The sequence below is a fragment of the Rhinolophus sinicus genome, linkage group LG07 (assembly GCF_036562045.2).
Source record: "Rhinolophus sinicus isolate RSC01 linkage group LG07, ASM3656204v1, whole genome shotgun sequence".
NCBI lineage: Eukaryota > Metazoa > Chordata > Mammalia > Chiroptera > Rhinolophidae > Rhinolophus > Rhinolophus sinicus.
The window spans coordinates 124327429-124348873 of record NC_133757.1 but is presented as its reverse complement, the minus strand read 5'-3'; the positions used below and the strand labels follow the sequence as shown (position 1 = coordinate 124348873).

At 42.7% G+C, this 21445-nt stretch overlaps 1 pseudogene; it reads left to right on the top strand.

Annotated features, from left to right (window-relative positions):
• Positions 1–5376: 5376 nt before the first annotated feature.
• Positions 5377–6868, top strand: LOC109452478 (programmed cell death protein 4; annotated as a pseudogene).
• Positions 6869–21445: the final 14577 nt, after the last annotated feature.

Below are 21445 nucleotides of genomic sequence, written 5' to 3'. Positions count from 1 at the left end.
GAGTAAGACATGTCTTTTTCTTTGGCATGGAACCAGAGGCCGCAGCTAGGATCACTGGAATGCTGGGGACTATTTCCCCTTGTGACACTTTATCTTCCAGAAATTCTCTCCTCTAATGACCTTCCAACTTCAGGCCCTTCTTGTCCTCATGCAGTTTCCAATAGGGCAGCTGGACTTCTGCACAAGGGCTCACAGCTCCACCAGGACACAGATGCAAGCTTCAGGGTCTCTCCAGGCCCAGTTACATAGTCTCACTTCCTCCACATTCTGTTTCTCAAAGTAAGTCACTGTGGGAACCCAGATGCAGGACACCATCCTTTAATAGGAGGAATGTCAAAGTCACATTGCAAAAAAAAACTGGCATGGGCATGGGAGAGTAGTTATGGCCACCCCTGGAAGTGCACTGCAAGTGCTTCTCGGGGCTGCTGCTCTGGTTCCACGCACTTCCCAAGCTCCCTCCTTTTGACTCCAAAGCAGACCTTTCTCACATCCCCAGGGCTTAGATCTGTTTCCAGTATCTCCCAGCTTGAGGTGGACCTTGTCCTGTTGGAGACGACCCCTAATGGATGCTATCTTTATCCCACTGCCACCATGACCCGTTCTCCTGCATTCTCTCTTCTGTGCACTCCTCATTCGACGTCACAGTGCTGTCACCTCCACAGCCAGCTCTGCTGCTATTGGACGATTATTTCCCCTTTAAACATCAAGTTTATAATTTTTTTTTTCTTAATTATGCTGCAAGTGACCTATTTATGAGGCTATAGGCTGTCTTCAGAATGAGAGAGCAGAGAGCACGAGGAGGAAGATTCACATTTAGGCATCTGCCATGAATCCTATTTTATCTTACCCTCAGTTACAAATCTGAGATAGAAACACTGCAATTCTATGTATCTTTTAAAACATTGCACGTTTGATATGGAAGTGGTATCTTAAACATTCTTATATATTAAAAATATACTTAAAAGCTATTACATTTAAGAACTAAGCAAAATTATGTGCAGCATTCCCTGAATATAGTTGGTTTAGAGGCCCCTAGGGATAATTTTTTTAATTAGAGAAAATTAAAATACAAGAGATACATTTTGACTGAATGTTGTCTAGGTTTTTGTTCATTGTACGTATCGACATTTTATTTCATTGCACTGAACAGCACAAAATGCCTTGCCAGTCTTTGTCAGTCACTAGGACCATCATGTCAGGGAAAAGAAATCTGCGAGATTCCTGAGGAGGCTGTCATGTGCCAGGATAGCCTACCTGAAAAAACGTACAGTCTTACAAGCATTTTAGGATTCAAGCAAACTTTTAAGAAACTTCAATTACGCCTTTCTAATGGTAAAATTGAGAAACATATAATACCTAGTATCTATCATTAAACACTATATAAATTTTAAAATTTCGAATCCTTTTAACTCATAAAACTTTATTAGTTACCACAATCCAAGATTTAAAAAAGTTTCTAAGGTGAATTAATTGTTCTTATTCCAAAGATGAAAATACAGTGGACACAGAAATTCAGAGGTCCTAAATCAGGGGAGAAAGGATTTTTTTTCCCCCTATTAAAGTCCTCCATGTAGTGATGGAACATCTACTCAGTGGATTAGTAATGATCTGTTTTGGTGAAAAACTGAAGCCCTTTGCTCTATGTTCAGGAACACGACAGGGCTGTCCCCTCTCACCTCTGCTTTTCAACATAGTGTTGGAAGTCCTCGTCAGAACAATCAGGCAAGAGAAAGAAATAAAAGGCATCCAAGCTGGGAATGAAGAAGTTAAATTGTCACTCTTTGCAGATGACATGATGCTATATCTAGAAAACCCTAAAGACTCCACCAAAAAGCTATTAGAAACAGTAAACGAATACAGTAAAGTTGCTGGCTACAAAATCAACATACAAAAGTCCATTGCATTCCTATATACTAACAATGAAATCTCAGGAAAAGAAATTAAAAAAAAAACAATTCCTTTTGCAATTGCAAAAAAAAACAATAAAATACCTAGGAATAAACTTAACCAAGGATGTGAAAGACCCATATGCTGAAAACTATAAGACATTTTTGAAAGAAATTGAAGAAGACAAAAAGAAATGGAAAGACATTCCATGCTCATGGATTGGAAGAATCAACATAGTTAAAATGGCCATATTACCCAAAGCAATATATAGATTTAATGTGATCCCCATCAAAATCCCAACAGCATTTTTAAAAGAAATAGAACAAAAAATCATCAGATTTGTTTGGAACCACAAAAGACCCCAAATCGCCAAAGCAATCCTAAGAAAAAAGAACAATGCTGGAGGTATCACACTTCCTTAATTTTACAATAATCAAAACAGCATGGTATTGGCAGAAAAACAGACACATAGACCAATGGAATAGAATTGAGAACCCAGAAATAAACCCACATAAATATGGACAGATAATTTTTGACAAAGAAGCAAAAAACATACAATGGAGAAAAGACAATCTCTTCAATAAATGCTGCTCGCAGAATTGGAAAGCCACATGCAAAAGAATGAAACTGGACTGCTATCTGTCACCGTGTACCAAAATTAATTCAAAATGGATCAAAGACTTAAGCATAAGACCTGACACAATAAACTGCATAGAAGAAAACATAGGTACTAAACTTATGGACCTTGGATTCAAAGAGCATTTTATGAATTTGACTCCAAAGGCAAGGAAAATAAAAGCTAAAATAAATGAATGGGACTATATCAAACTTAAAAGCTTCTGCACAACAAAAGAAACCATCGACAAAATAAAGAGGCAACCAACTGAATGGGAGAAGATTTTTACAAACAGTGCCTCCGATAAGGGGTTAATATCCAAAATATACAAGGAATTCATATAACTCAACAACAAAAAAACAAACAACCCAATTGAAAAATGGGCAGAGGATCTGAAGAGACATTTCTCCAAAGAGGACATACAAGTGGCAAATAGACATATGAAAAAATGCTCAACATCACTAATCATCAGAGAAATGCAAATAAAAACCACAATGAGATATCACCTCACCCCAGTTAGAATGGCTATCATCAACAAGACAAATAGTAACAAGTGTTGGAGAGGCTGTGGAGAAAAAGGAACCCTCATACACTGTTGGTGGGAAAGCAGATTGGTGCAGCTGCTATGGAAGGCAGTGTGGAGGGTCCTCAAAAAATTGTGAATAGAATTACCATATGACCCAGCAATCCCTCTCCTGGGTATCCACCCCAAAAATCTGAAAACATTTATCCATAAAGACAAGTGTACTCCAATGTTCATTGTAGCTTTATTTACGGTGGCCAAGACATGGAAACAACCAAAGTGTCCTTCGAAAGATGATTGGTTATAGAAGGTGTGGTGTATATATACACAATGGAATACTATTCGGTGGTAAGAAAAGATGAAATAGGACCATCTGTGACAAAATGGATGGATCTTGAGATTATAATGCTAAGCGAAATAAGTCAGACAGAAAAAGTAGACAACCATATGATTTCACTGATATGTGTTATATAAACCAAAAACAAAAGAACAAGACAAACAAATGAGAAACAAAAACTCATAGACACAGACAATAGTTTAGTGGTTACCAGAGGGGAAGGGGGAAGGGGGGGTAGATGAGGGTAAAGGGGATCAAATATATGGTGATGGAAGGAGAACTAACTCTGGGGGGTGAACACACAATGTAATTTATAAAGGATGTAATACAGAATTGTATACCTGAAATTTATGTAACTTTACTAACAATTGTCACCTCAATAAACTTTAATTTAAAAAAATAAATAAATAATGACCTGTTTTGTGTTTTTTTTTTCTTTTTTCTTTTTTTTGCCTTATCTAGGTATAGGTCGCCATGGAAGCAAAACGGAATTTGGTTAGCCAGTCTGGATGTTGGGTATTACTTAGTCAGGTAGGTGCAGCATCCTGAATTGTCAGCAGTGGTTTATTGTGCTTCATTAGGATGAAATCCTTCATTATTCAAACTGTGGTCTGTAACTCAGCAGCCTTGACATTATCTGAGAGTTTGTTGAAAATACAAAACCTCCAGTCCCAGCGTCAGAATCTGCATTTTTAACAAGATCCACAGCACACTGCTACACACACTCAAATCTGCGAGTCGCTGGTGTAATCTGCTCTTGAAAGAGCGTACTGCATGGTTAACTCCATAAAAACTGTGTCTGTTGAAGCCTGAGTACATTTAATTACAACTTATGAAAGAGTCAGAATTCTTTTTCAAACTGAAAGTCTACAAATTATCATTTAAATGGAAGACATGGTTGGTGGCAATATACAGGTGAAAAAGACAGCCTTTGCCTCTAAGGAACACTACAAACCAGAATGAGAGAGAAAAACACATGGGTTATGACCCCACTAATAGGCAGTTAGGGACAATGTCTGCAGGAGAACTAGGACCACCAAGGGAGGGCCGCTCAGAGGTCAAGGATGCTCCATACAGGTGTTAGTACTGGTTTTTCAAACATACACCGAATTTTAAAACAAAAGGAATGACGGTGAGCAGAACCGTAACAGGCAGGAAAACGTGAGGCATTTCTCTAAGTCACAGGGGACATTCAGGGAACCTACACACAAAGCTAGGAAGGTAGGATAAGACCAGGTATAGGTTCCCCACCAATGCGTGCCCTCTGTCCATGGGAGCAGCAGTATTCCCGTGGGTAGCACATTTAAGTAGTTGTGGTTAAGGGGATAGATTTTAAAACTAGAGCCATGTCGACTCAAATCTTAGTCTTGGCTATTAACAATGGGTTTTTGGCTGCGTCATTTAAGTGCCCTGAGCCTCTCTGACCATTGGTTATACCTATTAAGCTGGTGCAAAAGTAACTGCGGTTGAAAAGGTTAAAAATAATTGCAAAATCTGCAATTACTTTTGCACCAACCTAATATTAATTCATGCATGTGTCTGTCACAAGGCCTGGCCTAGAAGGACTCCATAACATTCTTTTCTCCTGGTGGGTTTTGGCATCTTGTCAACGTGTCACCTACCAGGAGAGCAGCACAAATTTCAGGTGTGCCTTGACCTGCAGTGTCTTTGTTCTGCAGTTACAGAAATCCCAGGTGTAAACGGAAAAGAAGTAAAGCATTTCTCTGTCTTGCCAACAAGAGATACTGTAACAGTTTCCTAACCCAAAGTAATGGGAAGTGTCTCACATCCTAGATACCAGTATGGAGTCATTTGATGGTTGAGGTTCTGACTATGATAAAGCATGAATCCCCAAAGATAATTTTTTTTTTCCTTAACTGTAAAATGCAAATGAAGCCTACTTCTCAGAGCTGATGGAAAAATAAAATTATAGGCCAGAGACTCTCAGAGGCGGCGCAGAGGCTGAGGACTGGGGTTAGGCCGTTGTCCAGGGACATGGATGAACGGCGGCGGCAGCGGCGGTCCGAGGGAAATAGACACCAAAGGAAGACTTCCGTTTGGTAATTTAATCAGTGCAAGTGAAATTAAGAAATAATGGATGTAGAAAATGAGCAGATACTGAATGTAAACCCCACAGATCCTGATAACTTAAGCGACTCTCTCTTTTCTGGCGATGAAGAAAGTGCTGCGACTGAGGGTGTAAAGAATGAGATAAATGGAAACTGGATTTCAGCATCTTCCATTAATGGAGCTTGAATTGATGCCAAGGCAAAAGGTGACTACAGAAACACTCCTCCCGGGACTCTGGCAGCGACGATTCAGTCAATGAGAATGGAAGCAAAGCCCTTAGAAGTGTAGTAACTGTACCAACCAGTCCAAAGGGAAGCCTGCTAGATAGGCAGTCCAGGCCTGGGAAAGGAGGGGGGCTACCAAAGACAGGTGGTGCAGGAGGCAAAGGCGCCTGGGGCACACCTGGGCAGGTACATGATGTGGAGGAGGCAGACGTGAAAGATCCTCAGTGCGATGATGACCGGGAGAACTGTGTCTATGAAACTGTCGTTTTGCCTTTGGATGAAACGGCATTTGAGGAGACTGTAACACCAATCATACAGGAATATTATGAGCATGGAGATACTACCGAAGTTGTGGAAATGCTACGAGATTCAAACCTTGGTGAAATGAAAAGTGGAGTACCAGTGTTGACAGTGTCCTTAGCATTGGAGGGGAAGGCTAGTCACAGAGAAATGGCATCTAAGCTGCTCTCTGGCCTCTGTGAGACAGTAATGAGCACAAATAATGTAGAGAAATCATTTGATAAATGGCTGAAAGATCTACGTGGATTAGCATTGGATACTCCTAGAGCACCACAGGTGGTGGGCCAGTTCATTGCTAGAGCTGTTGGAGACTGAACTTTATGTTAGACCTATATTGATAGTCACAAAGGAACTGTAGATCGTGTACAGGCTGGAGCTGCTCTGCACAAGGGACCGTGCTCCTGAGTGTGTCTCAAGGCGGGAAGGGGAAAGACAGCAAGTGTGTGGGGCTCCGGAGGGGGCAGCAATCTGTTACTCACCTTCTTAAAGAGACTGACATGCTGCTGAAAGAGTATTTACTCCCTGGAGACATAGCTGAAGCTGAACATTGTCTTAAGGAACTGAAAGTACCTCATTTTCACCATGAGCTAGTATATGAAGCCACTGTAATGGTTTTGGAGTCAACCGGAGAAAATACATTTAAGAGGATTTTGGATTTATTAAAATCCCTTTGGAAATCTTCTACCATTACTCTAGACCAAATGAAAAGAGGTCATGAGAGAATTTATAGTGAAACTGTGGACATTAATCTGGATGTCCCACATTCATACTCTGCGCTTGAGCGGTTTGTAGAAGAATGTTTTCAGGCTGGAACAATTTCCAAGCACCTCAGAGATCTTTGTCCTTCAAGGGGCAGAAAATGTTTTGTAAGTGAAGGAGACGTAGGTCATCTTAAACCAGAGAGCTACTGAATGTAAGAACTCTTGCAGTCTTAGATGTTAAAAAAAAAAAAAAAAAAAAAAAAACATTTATCAGAAATGTAAGAGTTGTTGGCACAGGTGTTTTATTTTGTTTGTTTTAAAGCACTTGTTTTGGGTACAAGGCATTTCTGAAATTTTATAGACTTACATTTAAGGGGAACTTTTAAAGGAAGTGTTTTCGTTTGCTTTCTTTCTTTTTTTTGAGGGTATAAAGGAGGGACAGAAAACAGAAAAGTAACCACTTCTTAAGTGGAATATTCTCATAAGCTACATTTTGTAAGTGCCGTGTTTATGACCTAATCATTCCAAGTTTTGCATTGATGTCTGACTGCCACTCCTTTCTTTCAAGGACAGTGTTTTTGTAGAAAAATCACTGGTTGATACAAAGCTTTATTTAGGGGGTAAAGTTAAGCTGCTAAAACCCCATGTTGGCTGCTGCTGTTGAAATACTGTGCTTTGGGAGTAAAAGGAAAAAAAAGTTATTTCTTTGTCTTAAAGAATTTTAAGAAAATGAGTCAGTCATGAGATTTGTTCATCTTTCCAGGGAACACACTGATTGGTCTTAAAGACTAGACAGTTAAGTAAATGTTGGCTGGAACATCTGTTCTTCTACAAAACTGGAAAAATGAACCTGGTTCTAGAAGAAAGTATGACAAAATAAAATGTGTGAAGCAGTGTTGATTCTTTAAAGAAAAAGAAAAGAAGAAAAAGAAAATTACATACGCATATTTTTATATCATTAAAAACACGGCTTAGCCCATAAATATTCAATAAAGGGCAGCTATGACGATGATTACTATTGTATAAATAAACTGCGTAAGTAGCATTTATCCCATCTCTACTTTTGTGAACGCCCCTTTTCCAGCCACATAACTAAGCAGAAGGGAGCAATCAATGTTTACACGTTTCTCTCTCTCTGAGCTCTGCAACTCCTCTGGCTGGGTGACCTTGGGAAGACGCTTTTCTGCCTCGCCACTGAAGCCCTCCTTGGCTTCAGCAAACCAAGTGGTCAAATCTCGGTCCTCATGCCTCTCAGCCTGCCGCAGCATTTTACAAAGCTGGCCACTCTGCCCCTGGCACTCTAGCTTCAGGGACGTCACTCCTTCCCTGGGTGCTCCCCCCACCACACTCCTGGGGGGGCCGCTGCTTTCCTGGCTGCTGCCCGTGGAAGTGCCCCAGGAACGGCATGCTTTCCTCCTCTCGCGGCCCTCCCCTCTCCGTCTGCAGTAATTCCCTGCGGACTGCTTTCAGAGCCGTGGCCTTCGATGATTATACACAGGCCATTATCAGGCATCCATCTCCAGTGCTGAGCTAGACTCATCTCACACACTGCATCCAACTCGCCAGCCTGTTTCGAAGGCTGCTGGACCAAATGACCACTCACTTGCTGGCTGAACACCGCAGAACGTGCCTCCCAGGTGTGGAGGCCAGGAGTCTGACATCAGGGTGCTGGCCGGCCGCACGCCCTCTGAAGGCCTGGGGGACATCCTTCCAGGTCTCCTCCAGTGTCTGCTGACTGCAGGCGTCCCTGGGCTTGGGGCTCTGCTCCCCTCCTCACAGGGCCTCCCCTCTTCTTGCCTGTGTCTGTGGCTTCTGTCCCACTTGTCATCGGATTTTGGGAATGCCCGGAGAATCCAGAATGATCTCACCTAGAGATCCTAACTAAACACGTCTGCAAAGACCCCTTCCCAAATAAGGTCATCTTCACAGGTTCCAGGGCTAGGATGGAGACATAGCTTTTATAGGGGCCACCATTCAATCCCCACATTCCTCTGTGGCCTCTACTTTCAAATATATCCCAAGTCACATGCTCGCTGCTTCCAGTCCAGCTCACCCTACCATCAGATCCTGTCCAGACTCCACACAACTGCGTAACGGTCCCCTGCTTCTGCTTCTCCGCGGTCTGTTGTCTACACAGCGACCAAGGTGGTCTCTTAAGATGCAGGTAGGACCACATCTGCTCCCACCTCGGATTTCTCCCATCTTTTCCCATCGCACTTACAACAAATTCGAGGCCTGCCCACCCCTCACACTCAGCTCCTTCCCCAAGCCTCGGGCTCGCTCTGCTGCAGTCACAGCACTTTCTCGTTCTTCCTACCTCACCAGGTGTGTCTCCGGAGCCAGCAACGTCCTCCCTCCCTCCCTCCAGATCTCCACCAGGTTCTCCCCTCCCTTCCTGGTTGCTCTCAAGTAGCATGTCTTCCTTGGTTTACATTACACCCGCAGGAACTGCAACTGGAAGTCTGTGCCTTTGGATCACCTTCACCCATTCTGCCCCCACTCCATCTTTCCTCCACCACCACCTCTGGCAGCCATCTATGAGTTTGGTGGGGTGTTGTGTTTTTGTTTTAGATTCCACGTAAAAGTGAGATCATATACTATTTATCTTTCACTGTCTGACATCTCAGCTTCAAAGCCCATCCCTGTTGTCACAATGGCAGGTTTCCTTCTGTTTAATGATGAATAATATTCCATTGTATATGTATCACACCTTTATCCATTCATCTGTCAGTGGACATTTAGCTTGTCTCCATGTCTTGGCTACCGTGAATAATATTACAGTGAACTCGGGGTGCAGATATATTTTCTAGATAGTGATTTTATTTTCTTAAAATAAATAGCCAGTAGAATTGCTGGATTATGTGGTGGTTCTATTTTTAATTTTTCAAGGACCCTCCACACTGTTTTCCATGGTGGCTGCACCAATGTACATTCCCAACAGCAGTGCACAAGGGTTCCCTTTTCTCCACATGTTGCCAACACAAGTTATTTCTTGTCTTTTTTATAATAGCCATTCTGACTGGTGTGAGGTGGTATCTCACTGTGGTTTTGATTTGCATTTTCCTCTTGATTAGTGATGTTGAGCATCTTTTCATGTACCTGTTGACCATGTGTGTGTCTTTAGAAAAATATCCATTCAGCTCTTCTGCCCATTTTTAAATAAGATTTTTTTTTTTTCTAGAGTTGTGGGAGTTCTTCATATATTTTGAACATTAACTCTCTATCAAGTGTGATTTGCAAGTATTTCTCATATTCCACTGGTTGCCTTTTCATTTTTTCAGTGGCTTCCTTTGCTGTACAGAGCTTTCTGGTTTGGTGTGGCCCCACTTGTTTACATTGGCATTCATTTCCTTTAGTTTTGGTGTCAAATCCATGAACTCATTGCCAAGACCAATGTTGAGGGTCACATGTCTTAAAGAGACACTCTTGGACTTCTCTTTCTATAGCCTCACCTGGCACTCTCCATCACCTTATCCTGCCCTGTTTGTGTACATAGCACAACCACCACCTGGCTTTGTATGTGCTCTTTCCCACCCAGTATGTTCACTCCCTGAGGGATGGGGCTTCATCTTATAGACCTGTATAAATGAATGAAAGAATAGTTCCCTTAAAAGGCCAAAGAGGCGAGAGATTTTTGGGTGATGATAGAGGTATATTAATCTAGGACATACTTTTCCTTATATGTCTGTTAATTTAATCTTAACTTGCAAGACAGATAAATAGGGGATTTCGTCCCTCATGTCCCCTTCTCCTTTTGTTGTAAATAAGACAATATATCTTAAACAGTTGATGGTGATCTGAACAATGAAAGCAAAATGAAAACGAGGTAATTAACTAATTCAAATTATAGGTACAGCTGTCACTTCAACTATCTGAATACTCAGAAATGTCTTAGGGGGGTTTAAAATATTTCACTGGTGGCTCGGGTTGCCTTATATGTCCTACCTTGGAAAAGAGAACACACACTAACATGCATTTCCCCCCACCTCTCCCTTTTTGTCTTTTACCAGTTTCCTTTCACCCAGGGCTCAGGCATCACGAAACAGGCTTCTCCTGATTTGGAAAAATAACTTTATATTTCCATTCCCACTGAACATGGCGGCCCGGGGTCATGCATATAATCAGTCACTTAGGAACTGAGTCAACGTTTGGTTGCAGGCAACTAAGTGTTTAATCTGGACACAAAACCTGACATTTATCAAAATTTTATTTTTCATTTTCCCTGCTCCCAATAATCAGTCAGCAGCAGAGCTACTGGTTTTCTTATTGGAGATGAACTGAAATTCTCTGTCCTTGAAGCAGTATTTTGATGGCGGGTCCATGCTAGACAGAGAAAATGGGGTCATGAGCCCCGAGGAGGCTGGTACATCTGAGATGTGCACCTCCCCCACCACCCAGAGGAACAGTCTCGGGAGGAGTACAGCCAGCTGAATTCAGTTCCGTCTGTGGGGCACTTTTCCAGGTGATAAGCATTAAACAATTTTTATAAGTTTTTACAGAATTCCCCAAACTGGGATCCAAATTCTGAAGACACTGTGCATCTGTAATGGGCTTCAGAATACCCAGACCCTGGGGTGCACCTTTACTGCCTGTCACGGAAGCAGTGTTTCCATGGAGACATCTGAGCAGCAGAGAAGACAGCACTGTGTTCTAGAAGCTTTGGTCCAGAGCATAATTTGAACCTGAATTTCCACTCTGAACGGTTATTCCATTCAAAGCTTTCAATTAGTGTTTACAGAAAGCTATAAAATGCTACTTGGTATCTGCAAACTGCAGACATCTGATTAGAATCAGAACAAGAAAAATCTGATCAGGAGGCATTTCAGACATTTCAGGGCTTCGAGAGTCAGCCCCGAGGTGCTTTTTTAGAACCTCCGTCCCTACCACATTGGGCAGACCATGGGGTTTACATCGAGCGTTGGGCATTGCAATTCCTTCAAGGTAAAGAAAATACTTAGAGGATAAAATATATGGAACTTTAAGCTTTTTTTCAATCATTTTTTTCATAAACCTTTGCTCGAGTTATCATTTCTTCATCTACTATTAAGTGTTTATGCTACGATTAATTGGATGCATAAAACTGCTTTTCATGGTCGTGATTTAGTGTTCTATAACCTAATTGTAAGTGTGTTACCTGTTATTAAATAGATTCCTATTCCACAAAATTACACCAATTTCCAGAAACGTGGCTGTCTCAACAAGTTTGAGAATAACTTCCCGAGGGCAGTCACCTTATTTTCTGATGAAACCCAGATATTACACAGAAACAAGGTCACAGAAAAAAAGATAAGACTACTAGAACCTGGGTTTTCCTCCTCATAGTAATCTGTTTCTGTCATTGCTCTTGATATTTCTGTGGACTCCAGAGATTTTCATGTCTTATGCTAGATGTGAGACTTACAGTTAGCCTTTTGTGAACAGAAAAAGGGAAACTACATATCTACCTACATTTTCCCTAAGAAACAGTTGTGTTTTCTCTGGAAGATTTGTAGGTGCAATAGTGAGCTCAGTTTCGATCTGGCAGCCCACTAATAAATGTCAAAATACTAAAGCAAATACCACCATTCATGGCCACAACAGGAAAGAACATTCTTGCTCTCACAAGTACCCATATGTGCCATGACATTTGGCTAAAAGAATAATCAAGGCAACCAGGGATGAGAGAAGGTAAAAACAAACAGCTCTACAGGAGCAAACGGACACCAGTGAGTTCTTAGGTTTCCCAAATAGAGAAATTAATCTCTGATTCTCCAAGAGGTGAAGAGTGACCACATGGAATTTGGGGGCAGACCACCAAGATCGGGGTCAGAGATGGACTACAGATGACCTTCACCTCGATCTCTAGGTCACACTTGGGAACTTTCTTCCAGCAGCTAACCAGGGGAAAGAACCTTGTGCAGCAGGCGGGGCGACGCCTGTGGTCGGCCCTCCTACTGGGACCAAAGTGAAGGTCAGGTCGCCCGGCTTGAGCAGTGCCTGCTGCCAGCTAGGTCTGTAAGCGAAGGCAGCTCAGCTCCTCAGACCTGCATTTCTACACCTGGGGAAAATGTGTGTTTCTAGAACATCTCTTCCAGCTCCACAGTCTAGGACGAGAGAAGAAGAACCTCTTCTCATCTCTCTTCCCTAAAGACACTTTATCATCTCTTTCTGGCTCAGGACAGCAAACTCTATTGTTTACTGAATTCATATAATCAATCGATGTTTAAGAATAGTGAAGACATGCATGCCGCTATTCACGGAAAAGATAATCCCAAAGGTACATTTATTGATGAGGAATTTAATTACTACAAGTAAAATGCTACTAGCTTGTACTACATCCTAGGGGTTCAGAAAAGTTGCACTAAATACTAATTGAATTAATATCAAGTGTCGGAAACAAAGAGTGAGCTGGCAATCTTGGGGTGGAGAAATAGGTTATGTTAAGTAAAGGAGTGTCTGTGTTATATACAGTTCTAACAGCTGATGTTTATTGAGTGTCTGTAACATGTCAGAGGCTTTGCACACATTCCCCGTCTCTCAAGCCAGAAAGCACGGTTTTCTCTTCAGCTGGCAAGTCTCATAACCAGCTCAAGCCCCCAAAGCCCTTCCCACCTCACCACACAGCCTTCCTGCTCACAGGTGACGTGGGAAAGATCTAGAAGGAGGGAACAAAGACCTGTGGTGGGGAAAGAAGGCTCCACATTTCAAATCCCAGGCACCTTTGCTACCTAGCCCCCCTGGGACTGGATCTCTAACAGTACAAATGCGACACAGGGGATCTCACCGGTCCCACCTAATACCTCCCTCCTGGCTGGTAGATGCCCAACACGCATTGTACAGACACGAGAAGAAAATAAAGGCCAGTATTCGAATGAATGGTATTTTACCATAGAAAAGTGGAGGAAATCATACAACAGGCAATGATATTTTTTTTAATTTGAGATAAGAAAATGTACAAATAGAAGATAAAATCTGAAAATTACAACTCAGTCTAGTTCAAACGCGTGAGCCCTCAGCTGGGCGCGGCTACCAGAACCCATGGGAACTTGGCCACTCAGGCCTGTGGATGCTGCAGCTTTGCTTAAATGACGTATTGAGTTCAACTATGTTTTAAACTTTTTTGATAAATGAATTTTATTCCTAAAAGAGCTATTAATCAGGGTTCCATTGTATTTCCAACGTACTTAAAGCTGAGAGGACTATTAAAAGAGCAATCAGAAATTAAATAAAGGGCTTGTTTGGGCTCAGTGGGAAGAAATTTACTGCCATGATTACATCATCTCTGATTTCTCTCCCAAGGGGACTCAGGTTTGACAAAATGTGATTCACAGCTAAGTATGCTTGAGAATCCAAAGACACAATACTAAAATGAAGTCTGTCAAAACCCTCTCTCCCTGAATTCTTGTAGGAACAGTTCCCTTCTATCGAGATTCAAGACCAAAGGAATAGCTGGCACATTAACCCATACTTTGGTGAAAAACTCATGGTTTTTCATTCATTGCTATGCATGGCTTTAAAGATATGAAACATTTTTAAAAGTCAAAGCAAAAACATCTTTAAAGCAACATGTCATTCCTCAGTTTGGGTTATTTTTATCTAAAAACAGCAATAATTGTATATTCCTACTCCTCTCTCTGTCTGATCTGCGAGATGTTTTGAATGTTCCATAAAAATCAGAAGTGTTTGAGGTAATAATTTAAACTTAGAGTGTTTTCAGTATTTTTGCCTCAAAAAAAAAAAAAAAGAAGAAGAATCCAACTTCCATCCACTAGCAGCTCACTACTGTCTGGGATCTTTACCTCTTTCCAGTTTATTTTTTGTGTTTTGTCCATCTTTCTATTACTAACCTAAGAGGCAGATGACAGGGGTGCGGTGGGAAGGGGATACTGCCAACTCCTAGGGCACTCCAGGGAAGACAGATGGCAAGACCTGCCTTTTTCTCCACTTAAGAGCAGAGAACCCTGCAGGGCACCTATCAGCACTGATTTTAACACCTTGCAGGCTAAGCAGGAGCACAGCAGGGGTTGGGCAGCGGGAGGCTGGGAGCAGTCAGGGGCCCAGAGAGGAGCCGCCTGTATGACTGATAGCTGTGCAGAGGAGCAGTGATGGAAAACAGTCACCCTGGAAATTCAGGAGCCATTTTACTCCACTGTTTCAAAAAATCGTGGCTTTGTGGATCTAATAAAGAAAAAGATTTAGTTTTACTGCCAACAAATATTTATTAAACACTTTCCATGGGCCAGGCCCTGCACTTGTGCTTTCCAATACACCATCCCACTGAATTCTTATAATAAGAAATAGCTGAACATGTACGAAGACAATAGAGGTGGCAGCCCAGCAGAATGGGATAAAACTGCAAGCAAATCCGGAATTCGATCTTCTCTTAAAGCTGGAAGGTGAGACATCCCAGAGGTCCTGCAGCGGACATGGGCATATCCGCACGACCACAGGACAGAACCCAGGACAGAAAATCGCATGTGCACGAGCTCCCGTCCTCCCACTATGCAGAGAGGTCTGCCCAAGCTGGGAGCAGAAGGGCACCTCAGGAGCGGGGCTCCAGGGAGGAACCCACTGTTATCCTCCCATTTCACAAGATGGGCAGGGGATGGCCGTGGAGATGGGGGATGAACGATGCAGGTTTGGGGGCCAACAACCCAACATCTGGAGACCTGAGAGAACATGAGACCCTGTGCAACCCCTTCCAGCCAAGGGGCGGGTGGCCCTGGACCATCTATTTGCATCGTTGTCTGTGTGGTCACTAGCAAGACGAGCCTGTCACACTCAGCACCTCATAAACCTGCACATAGGTTTCCCTATTATTCCGTTCTCTGCTGCTTCAGGGGTTTTTAACTCGAATATTCACAGGAATTTCCAGATAAGTTTGCATATGCAAAACCACGCTGACTGGACTTGGCACTGCGCCCTCCAAGATAAACTGTGAGCATCACGGGTGAGGAAGGAGGAAGGATGCACCCACACTGAGCTGGCACCCCGTGAGCAGAACCTAACCCCCTCCTCTGAAGGCTACTGCCCTGTCATCTGGGAGTCACATCACTGTGGCATAGCAGGAATTTGAACCGGTCCATGCATCCTGAAAGCCCAAACTCTTTCTGATTTCCGCTTTTCCCAGGCAGATACTAATAGATATCAGCCTGGGAGAAGTGGCTTCAGTGAAAGAAAGGAAAAGGGCCCTGCTTGGCGAGAGGTGGTATCAGTAGGAGCTGCAGGAAAACAACAGGTGTGAAGTAAACCTTCACCACCTCGTGACTTTGCCTTAAGTGGTCACACCCCTCATGTGGCAGACAGCTCATGTGACGCACACCTTGTGTGACAGAAGCCTTACGTGGCAGACATCCTTGGAACAATTTGCTCTGAGTAGGGTCTCTACATGTAAAATAACAGCAAAGACAGACAGATAGAATCACCTCACCCAGTACATTCCTCAAAAAAACACTATATGCTATTGTAATAAGCAAGCTTTTTGTTTGTTTCCCAGCAATGTTGGGGGGGGGGGGGGCGGTGTTTAATCACAGTAATAATTATAGTGGAAATAAGCAGATATTAGCAGCTGTGTTTTCATATTGTTACAGTTTAAGATGAGAAAACACCCACACCAGTAGAAGTCTTGTAAAATATTAAACTTCAATTCCAAATTTCCATACTACAGAGTTAAAGGAGAAATCTTAAAAGCGGATAATAAAATCATGACTCTCACAGAGTTGTAAAATGAACACAGCAAAGATTTGATGCAACTCATTAAATAAAGAGGGAAGCAGACCAGTGTCGCAGCCTGTTCACAGAACACGTAAGAGAGTGTTGGAATGAACTTACAGATGGACTCGGGCAGCTCGCTCCCACAGACAGTTACAAGAATTACTGCATTGCTATCAGCTGCCCACAGTTTAGAGGGCTGTAAGATCATTCAAAGGCAACGGGAGGTGCAGAGCCCTTTACACCATCAGTAATCTCCTGGAGGCCCCAGCATTCTACTGAAAGGATATCGAATAGTGTCTTTAGTTTATTACAAGCTCTTAAATTTTTTTTTTTTACAAAAGATACCCAGTAATTGCTATAAAACCTAATTTCTAAAAGTAGAGCAATTCTTAAAAGAATATCCTATTTAAGCCTAACCATGTTGTTGTATTGCTTGGTTTCTTCTAGCAGCTGGAAAATATGCTAAATAATTAGAAAGTGTCCACAAAGAGTACTTGCTTAGTGCCGGGTTAGAAACCGCATCAGCTGGTTACCATGGCCATTCCTGCACATGCCTAGAAATGTGTGAGACAGCAGCGCAGGCAAGGAGCCAGAAGGCAGTACTGGGGTCAGTGGGAGAACAGCTGAGGGGGGCCTTACTTGCCACTAAAACTCACAGGAAAGACACAACTTAAGAGATGTGTGAGTAAACAGAATATGGTGGTGTTTCCCAAAGAATTGTCGGGGAACACCTACCTTTTGGGGTGAATGAGATGATTTGGGGATACACGACATGCATAGCCTCAAAACACTGATTCACACACACATAGTGATTTGGGTCTAGGAAAGCTTTGGAAATTAAATGACGTTACATTTCCTGACAGAAAAAATGACCAAGTTACAGGGTTCACATTGATCAAATAGGATTGGCTGGATGGGCTTGGGGATCAAATGACAGGCAGAGTGTTTATGTGCAGAGGGGATGGTGTGAGCATGTTGGCCATGTGTGCGTGAATTCATGTGCATGAGAGAGGGAAGGAGAGAGGGAGAGGAAGACAGACACAGAGGGAGTGAGGGCGGGTTTACTGATGCAAACCTATGGCCTGAATGATTATCACTGATAGAAAAAAAAAAAAAATTCCTCTTATCTTTGAGTTGCCTTGTCTTCCCCTGAATACAAGGTAGGAGCACTGGGGCATTGTATTTAGAGGCTCATTTTTATAAGTTTCAAAAATCAAAACGCATAGCTCTTTCAAAATGGCACAGTGGTTATATTTTATCATTTGGCATTTGTTTAACAATATCTTTTTTTATATATATACTTGATGCCTTTGCATAACTCAACTCTGTAGATTTCTGTAGTGGTTCCTACTCAATTTGTGTAAAATGGCACATTTGGGGATTAGTCTCCCTGAAGAATTATCAACAGCAATAGTATTGAATTGATTGTCACCCCCCAAAATATGACACCTGCTATGTTGTCCCTCTGCTCTTCAGTTGTTTCTGTGAGTGGTCATTCACTTATCTAAAGTAATAAGTGAGTGACAATGGAATTTTCCCACCGTACTTATTTTAACATGGCAGCGATATGAAGAACATCCACGTGGGCAAGGGAATTCTAGACTATGTATTGTTTTTAGACTTTCAAAAATTTGATAAGTTTCCCTAATTGAGGCCTTTAAAAATCAGCATTGGGCTGTTTTAATCAGGAATTCTCATTGTCTAAGAAATCGAATACAAAAGGAACAAATGAGAATTTTCTAAATGCTGTCATGTAAATGCTGGCAGAGTCTGCTAGTTCCATCTGCGTCATTCCAATCAAGCGTTTGTGTAAATGGTCTAGAAGAAGAAAAACCCAGGAAGAACATGAGGGCGAGGGGCTTGAGGATGACAGCGAGTCCTGGGAAAGTAAAGAATTAGCCAGTGCCAAATGGGCAGGTGAGGAAGCAAAATGAATCTTCATGAGAGGCGGCATCTGGATGTCAAACAACTAACAAGCACCGTTTTGGTTTAGATATTATTCTAAATGCTAGAAATATGCACGCTATGCCATCTTAATTATCTGTGACTATGACAGTCCCAGCTTCACTACAGCTTAGCAAGTGGGGACTCTGAGAGTGTGCCTTTGACATTGCAGGGTACACGCAGGCTCTTTGGTATTGTAGGAGCTTATACTGGGCTATCTGGGACCACCTTCTTCCCTGGAAGGAGACCCAAAGACAAAATGGCCATTACTATGGTACAAAAGTAGCAGGTAAATGAAATCATTAGACGATTCATATTAAAGATTGGAAGGGAAAATATGTAAGTCCCTAAAAACAAACTAAAAAACGAGGAAGCTTTTAAATGAAATACATACAGTGAGCTCTCAGTAGCACAGTGGCAACCTGAAGGAAACAAAAATATAGAGGAAGAAAGTGGTACGAGGTGAGATGACTGAAGAGTATGAGGGAAATAGACAAGACTGCCAACACCTGCCTATGTACCTATGAGTTGTTTCTATCAGGTTGAAAGCAACGTATGTGTTAGGGGAAGTCTTTTAATTGTTTAGAGTAAAAACAAGCGGCAGCTTATCTTTAGCTTTGTATACTTGCTCAATACCAAAAAAATCTGAGTGGCCTTCTGTTGTGGCCCGCTAGGGAGCATGTCAAGAAGCATGGCCGCCCAAAGCCACTGTCTGCCCTGCCACTCGCTGATGACGTGGCTGTGGGCCTCTTGGAGCCTCTGCCCTGCCTCAGTTCTCTCTGGTAGAAAAACCTTCTCTTCCTATTTCTCTTCTCCAGAAGGCGGATCCCATGATGCCAGCTGGCCTCTGCCTTCTGTGCTGTGGCCATGTCTTGTCGTAGAAGCACTAGAAATCCTAGAGGGTAGAAAGAACCCTTCATGGGCTCAGTTTGCTTATTCTGATGACAGTGGTAGGGAATTTCTCTTACTGTCCATGGTGGGGCCGGTGGTGAAGCTGCTCCCCGACCCCTCCCCCCGCCCCCCGCCTATGGCCAGCAGTGACGTTGCACCATGTGTTTTCCCTTCCATGGCTCTGTTTACTCCATTTTATTGTGGTGAAGCTCTTTGCTCTTGTGTGTCATAAATTGTTTTCCTTCAGGTTTGCCGTAGGCGGTTTTGTCACCTTCATCTTCCACATGTTGCACAAATGCCTCTGCTTTGTGAAATGACATCCCAAATGGCAGCCTCCAAGGAGGAAATGGACTTTCTAACTTTCCATGTCTGCGGAGCAGTGAGTTTGGAGTAGGTATGGAGTGTCAGTTCACCGTATCCTTCACGAGCTCACACGTCACACACGTTCAGGGGCTGACCCCACTCACAGGACTTTGCATACAGGCCACAAACACTTGAGGCCAGATGGCTCAGAATTTAGATTTTCTCTTTCAGAAATCTACAACCTGTGCATATGCTGTGTATTGTTAACACCAATGGCAGAATTAGGGCAACACCCCATAACTGAAAACAGTAACATTTCTACAGCACGTAACCATACTGTTGGGATAAATAAAGGTTTTTAAAGTTTAAATTAGCCTGTCAGGCTTTGCTTACACATGCATTTGCATGAAACTTCAAAACAGAAACACCTTCAGTTTTCAGAGCTTTTGAGATTTGGAATCGTGGGTCTGTACCAGTTATTATTGACAAGTCCCAGCTCTGCATTTGCAGTCCTGAGTTCTGGAACCTTATAGGCTCATGTACACTTCCATCCTTCACATAATAAGGGCCCCTCCAAAGACATCCATGTCCTCACCCCGAAGCCTGGGAAGGTACCGTCCATGGCAGAAGGGACTTTGAGGTGCCTTGAGGTGAAGGACCTGCAGATGGGGGTCATGCTGGTTGTTTGCGTGTGCCCAGCAAAATCACGAGGGACCTTGTAGGAGGGAAGCAGGAGTGTCCGAGTCAGGAAAGGAGAGGTCATTAACAGAAAGCAGATGTCAGAAGTAGATTGGAAGATGCTACACTGCTGGCCTTGAAGCTGGAGGGTACGGGACACAAGGCACATGTGCTCTCTGGGAGCTGGGAAAGCGGAGGAAATGGACTCTCCCCTGGAGCCTCCGAAAAGGACACAACGTGGCTGATACCTTGACTGGGCCCCGTAAGGCCGCTGTTACATTTCTGGCATCCAGAACTGTAAATTAATAAGTTTGCATTGTTTTAGGTCACTGAGTTTGTGGTAAATTATTAGCGCAGCAATAGGAAACGTGTGCAGTCCCTAATGACAATATCTATAGAAATCAGGCAAGTACAACCTTCAATCCCCATTTCACAGATAGGAAACCGAAGGATCAGTGATGCGTGTATGTCTTCTACACCGTTAATTAAGGAATTTTCCCTTAGGAACAAATGAAAGCAAGCCAGTCCGTGTGAAAGGCTCCATCCGAGGTCACACAGATCGTAGGAGCTGCTGGGTGGTTCCCTGAGAGGACGGCAGCTCTCCGATAACGCTGTCCCACGGTGCTTGCTCTTTCTGAGTTAATGTTAGAAATTAAAAGGAGCGCCACGAAAACAAACAAGGGCTGTCGTTAAAACAAGCTGTGAGCCAGCTCTTTTTAAATATAAAACACATTTCTTGAAGGTGCGTAAAGAAAAGGGGCTGTGAGAAAAGAGAAATGTGTACATTATTTGGAAAGTGTACATTATTTCTCCTTAAACAGCACTTGTGAAGAACTTGTTCTGAGAGGACTGTCTTAGGGACCCAGAAGAGGCAGCCAATATGCTAATTACTTCATCCCGACATGCTTTGAGCAAGTTTTTCTGACAGTTCTTGATAGACTGGCTGGCGTTCTCCCCGGGATAAACCATTATCAGGTAAGTGAGCTGCCAGCAGCCTAGGCTGGGGCCACCCAGGACGTGGGCAATTGTGGGAAGTAGATTTTCTGAAGAGGACCTAAAACAAGAGTTTGGTTCCATTCCTTTAGAAGTAAAAATCTGATATTAAAATTTAGGTATTAATAAAATATAGATGAAGAGGGAATATTTAGCTTAGTATCTGTCCAAAATATTTCCTATACTACTTACAAACTACTTACTCCTGTGTCCTGCTAACTTTAGTTACATTCAAGTTTTCCAGGTCGTTTTCTGTTTGTTTGTTTTTTTCAGACAGGAACATGA